The following is a 6,210-nucleotide window of genomic DNA, read 5'->3' as shown; positions in this document are numbered from 1 at the left end:
CCTCTCCAGCACACCATTCTCATCAGGAGGTATCTGCCACTAAAATGAAGTTTCTGGTTGGAAATAAGAATATATATGAATGAAAATTCAAGTCGCATTCTGAATTCAATTCCATCAGTTAATGAGTCCTTCCTGAGCTTCTCTGCATTCCTAATCCCTTGCAAGAGGTGGGTGGGAGGTGGAGAAAAGGACAGGGGAAGGGAAATGTGAAGGAGCAAGTATGAGAAGGGCTGAACAAGGCATGGGCCATAGGATGGTAGGACTCCAGAGACAAGAATGGGCTGGAGCTGTCCCCATGAACAAAGCAGGTCTTCAGATAAAATTTGGCACAAGATTTGTGGAAACATTAAAGTGTCTCTGTCCAAATATATGCCTTTTTTTTTAATTATTAGCTTCAAGTATACAGAACATTGGTTAGACTTTTATATAGTTTATAAAATGATCCCCCTAATTACTCTTTCTCTCTTCTGGCTCTCCACCTAGCCAATACATTAATGCTAACTTCAGGTTATTATGCTGAGTGAAATAAATCAGACAGAGAAAGATAAATGCCATATGATTTCACTTATATGTGGAATCTAAGGAACAAAAAGAATAAACTAATCGAAACAGACTCACAAATATAGAGGACAATCTGGTGATAGACAGAGGGAAGGGGAGTTGGGGGCTGGGAGAAAAGGGTGAAGGGTTAAAGAAACACAAATATATATCTTGATGATCATTCCCATACCGTTTGAAATGGGACTTGAAAAATGGTTAATGCAGTAGATGCCGTCAGTGCTCCACCAGTATCCCCTTAGAACCACCTATTTTGACACCTACCCCAGAAGCCACACCAATGACTGATGGTAATGGATGTATAGATACCACATCTCCCTCCCCCCACCCCTGGGATAACTGCGATCCTGCTCTTTCACAGTCTCCCAGAGCTCCCCAAAGCCCCCCAAAGGATTAAGCCCCAGTTGCCCACGGTGGTAACTGGCTTGATAACTCATCATGACTGGCTGCCTTCCCTTCTCTGTCTCAGTTCCCCACTCCTCACCCGGTGATTCTTAGGGTCACATCTCAAATAAACTACTTGTACTTGAATTCGTGTCATTCTTTCAAGTTTACTTTTATATTTTTACCCTCTTTAATTTTCCAGCAGCCAAAGGAAGTAGAAATTGTTCCATTTTTCAGATATGAAATAGAGACCCTGAAAATTAAGACAACCAGGTAAAGTCCACATAACAAGTAGCTGACATACCCCGAGTTGTATTTAACATCTTATTTGCTGACTCGTGGTCTGATGCTCTCTCCACCACACACCACTGCCTCTGGTCATTCCCTTCTCTAAATAAACCCTGCATGATAATGTGGCCCAAAAGTTCATGTTGGCAGTATCCTTACAGGAGGGGTATATGGAATAATATATTTCCTAAGATTTTTAATATCTAGCTTATAAATAATAAATTCCTGTTACTTTTACATATGAACAATGACTTAATGAAGCCAAGAATTCTTGGGTTGCAATCCTAGAACTCTCCTGCTAAATAATTTTCAAAGTAATGGGAATTATCTGTGGATATGACGAGAGGCATAAAATTTATTATTGGGAAATACGGGTAAACAGAAATAAACCACTTATTTTTTATTAAATTAACGACCTTTGTAAATCAAAAAAAAAAAAAAAGAAGAAGAAGAAGAAGTATATAGTCTGTAGCACTTCCCAAGCATGGATGGAAGCATATCCATCACAGTCTCCCAAGGCAATGATAGGCATAACATCCACTTAAATAATGCTGTAGCTTTTACCCCACTTTCTTTATCAGAGAGAAATCTGAGTCCAGACTGAATTACTTTACTCAGTGTACCTGAAATATGAAATCTTCACCAGAATACATTGAAATTTCAGGTTCTCACTCAGACTGGGACAATTGAGACATACTAGTTCGCCTCAAGTGCACATCTTTAGGGGGTGGGAGGAAACCAGAGCATCAGAAGGAAACTCACACAGACATGGGGAGAGTGTACACACTACACACAGACAGTGGTCTCAGCCAGGAATCAATTTTTTTCTCATCGACATTATAACAAAATCACATTGAACCAAACGACATTATTTGAGGACATGTTATACGAGATAGTGTATATTATTTACTACCTGTGTATAATAAAGGAAAGAAAGTGTGTGTGTGTGTGTGTGTGTGTGTGTGTGTGTGTGTGTGTGTGTGTATTTGTCTCCGAAAGGAAAGTATATTAGTTCAGGCTGCTATGACAAAAATACCATCGAATATATTGGTATTACAATTCATAATCCTTAAGTGTGCTAACCAGCCGACCTTAAAACAAGAAAGGTATTCTTTGTTAAGCAACAAATTATTTATTTCTCACAGTTCTAGAGGCTAGAAAGTCCAAGATCAAGGAGCCAGCAGAGCCAGTGTCTGGTGAGAGCCCACTTCCGGCTTGTCGACAGCTGGCTTCCTGCCGTATCCTTGTATGGCTGAGGGAGAGGGAGGAAGCAAGCTCTTTCATGTCTCTTCTTATAAGAGCACTACCCACCATGAGGGCTCTACCTCTTGAACTAATTACCTCCCAAAGGCCCCATTTCCAAATACCATCACATTGGCAATTAGGGTTTCAACATATGAATTTTGGAGTAATCAAACATTCAGTCCATAGCAGAAGGTAAGCCAAAAACTAATTTTTAAAATGTTTAACATCGAGGGGAAAGAGAGAACTTGGGAGATGGAATGGAATTTTGGAACCATGTAAATATCTCATATTTTAAAAAAAATAAGTAAGTTAATTCAAAAAGGAAAAAAAAAGCATCTCTAAAATTAGTAAAAAATAAGTTGAAACAAGTGAACCAACTGTATATAAAGTTGGTAGAATAACAATACAGAGGATAATTATTAAATCAAATGACTTAGAAACGGTATTTTGACCAGGCATCCCTAATGAATATAAGGTCATTATATTCTAATGATAAAATGAACCTCAAAGAAATCTTAAACCATACACATAGTCTTATTGTTGACAATAAAGATGGTATATTTGTTTCCTATCGCTGCTGTAACAAACACCCATAAATGTAATGGATTAAAACACAAATTTATAATCTTAATCTTCTGCATGTCAGAATCTGAAATGGGTCTCACTGGGTTAAAAATCCAGGTGTCAGCAGGGTCGTGTTCACTTCTGAAGGCTCTAGGCAAGAGTCTGTTTTCTTGCCTATTCCAGCTTCTGGAGATGCCCATATTCCTTGGCTTATGGACCCCTTCCATCTTCAAAGCCAGCAATAGCCAGTCTACTTTTTCTACCTGTGTCACTTACTGTCTGGCCACAATGCCTAAAAGGCCATCTGACTCTTCTACTTTCCTCTCCCCCATTTAAGACCCTCGTGGTTACACTGGAGCCATTGGATAATGCAAAAAACTCTCCTTGCTCAGGACTGGCAGTTGTGAAGGTCCAGATGCCCATTGGGAATCTCCAATGGGACAGGAGTTGGGCAGTTCTGTTTCTGATCTGGACATGGTTACATGCATGAGTTTACTTTATGAAAATTCAGCAAGCTATTTATCTATGATTTGTGCATTTTTCTCTTTACATGTTTTACTTTAATAAAAAGTTTACTTGAAAATGGAAAATATTCCATTGTGTGGAATATTTGGAACTAAACACTGACACTTTTTGCATCTCCGTGTGGCCCCCGGTTTCCTCTCTAGCTTCAACTCAAGTCCTCAATCCTCATTCTCTATGCTCTAGGTTCACCAGCCTTCGTTTGATGCCAAGAATGCCAAGATTTTCCTATCCTGAGACTTTTCTACATGCTTTTCTTCTGCCTGAGGTCACTGTGTCTGCTCCTCATGAACCTGGTATTTCTAAAAATCCAATCTCAGTTGAAATGCCAATCTCTCCGAAAGGCCTGTCTTCACTACTCCACCTAAGTTGCCCTGTCTCCTCCATGATCCTGTCACAGTGCTCTGTGTGTGTTCTTCATTGTACTAGATTCATTGCACTTTTATTTTTATTACCTGTCTCCCATGAGAGACTATAAGATTCCTGAAAGTCAAGGCCATATCTTATTCAACATTTTATCCCCAGTGACCAGTAAACTGACTAATGAATAATGCACATGTGTAATATATATTTGTAGAATGAATTAAGAAATAAAAGGCAATGTTCAACCCAAGAGTGGAGCAATAATGTGTGGCCTTTCAGGCATCGTGGCCAGACAGTAAGTGAGGTTTTATTGGCAGAAGTTTGTGGCCCCCATGCAATCACCCTAGATAAAAATTAACTGGAGACTTTAGATTATAGTCACTCCAATAGCAGACCTTTTAAACAGAAGGAAATGCATTCAACAGCACAAGGAAAGGAACAAAGCCCCTATCATTCCTGCTATCTCCTCACCCCTACCAGACTGGAAGATCTGTGGCATCACAGCATCTTGATTCCTAACACAATGGCACAGGGGCAGTTCTGGTTTGTTAGAGGATGTGACTGTCAAAGCATCTTTGTGTGCAGGTGCGATGATGCTTTTCTCGCACAGCAGGGAGAGACTGTAGGCTGTAGTTTCGCCCTGGCCCCCTATTATCAAAGCCATGCTACTTCCTCCTGGCCTTAGAATATACCTAAAAGTACATCCCCCAAGGTACCAGGGTGCAGCTGGGGAAAGTCTCTTAGTGCCAAAGGAGATGTTAGAAAGTAGGAAGTGCTTAAATTTGAGCTGCTCAGAAATGGGGCCAGCACTACTGAATTAGCCTCTCGTTGGTACTTTTCCCTTAGAAAGAAGCCTCTGGCTAACCCCCTGCCTTGCCCTGTCCCAACCAGTCACCTGCCCATAGCCCAACCCCTCACCTGAGTACAACCTGCACTCTCCATTTGAGTAAGCTCCACCCACAGCCTGACCCTCACCCTGCCCACAGTTTGATCCTCACTCTACCCTCAGCCTAGTCTCAGATGGATCCCCTAATCCCACGCATAAACAGTTTTGCCCTTAAATGTACATCTTATTTCCTTACCCGGACTGTGAACTTTCTGGGTCAAGACATCAATATCTCCTCAGAGACTAAATACAAACATTCAATGGCCACACTGTGTATGACAGTAGAACTCGGACCCGTAGTCTGTAGCAACCAGTTCAGGAAGCCAAACCCCTGCAGCAATCACTCCAGAATGGTCAGGAATTGATCAATGACTTCCAGGTTCCTTTTGTACATGCTTTTAACTCAGGACCAACCAGAGAATGGCAGATATGCTCCCCAAATCCCAGCCCTGCCTCTTCCCCTTATCCTTCCAACTGTTCCCCATCCATACCCACCATGGACTCCACCCACCTCTTCCCCTATCCAATCCCTCATTTTTCCAACAACTCCTAAGATCTTTAAATGCCAATTGCCTCTAAAGATACATCTCTTCCATGAGCCAGATATACAAACAGCAATAGAATTTAAACCTTGGACCAGAGCTAAATTAATAACTATAATTAAGGATTTCCCTAAATCCAGATAAGACCAGTAACTATTTATAGAAAAATTTAGAATTCTTTTGAGTGCATATGATCTAGAGTTACCTAACCTATATCGATTGTACATATGCTGCTCAGAACCTCAGATGCTAAATCCTGGATGACAAAAGTTGATTGAACTGACCTAAATTCCTCTTTCCACAATAAACTAGAAGGTCAAAAACAGACTCAAAAAAGTAGGGCAAAAATCTCCTAAAAGCCATGCCCAAAACATCTATTGGACAGTATTCAATCCTGCAAAAGAAGAAAAGCAAGGCTATGCTGCCCTGTTGTTTGGTCAAACACTAGTCTAGATGCTACTGTGAAGGTATTTTGTAGATGTGATTACTGTCCACAATCAATTGACTTTAAATCAGGGATCCCCAAGCCTCAGGCTGTAGACCAGTACTGGTCCGTGGCCTGCTAGGAACTAGGCCACACAGCAGGACATGAGCGGCAGGCAAACCAGCAAAGCTTCATCTGTATTTGCAGCTGCTCCCCAGCGCTAGCATCATCACCTCAGCTCCACCGCAGATCATCAGGCATTAGATTCTCATTGGAGCACTGGTCCTTGGTGCCAAAAAGGTTGGGGACGGCTGCCTTAAATAAAGATTACCCTTGGTAATGTGGATGGGCTTCATCCAATCAGTCGAAGGCCTGAGGAGCACAAAGTGAGGTCTCTCAGAGAGAAGGAATAGTACTTCAAGACTGTAACATAA

This window comes from Pteropus vampyrus, unplaced genomic scaffold (assembly GCF_000151845.1).
Source record: "Pteropus vampyrus isolate Shadow unplaced genomic scaffold, Pvam_2.0 Scaffold7, whole genome shotgun sequence".
NCBI classification, from domain to species: domain Eukaryota; kingdom Metazoa; phylum Chordata; class Mammalia; order Chiroptera; family Pteropodidae; genus Pteropus; species Pteropus vampyrus.
The sequence above is the reverse complement of the archived record's forward strand: the minus strand, read 5'-3'. Positions refer to the sequence as shown.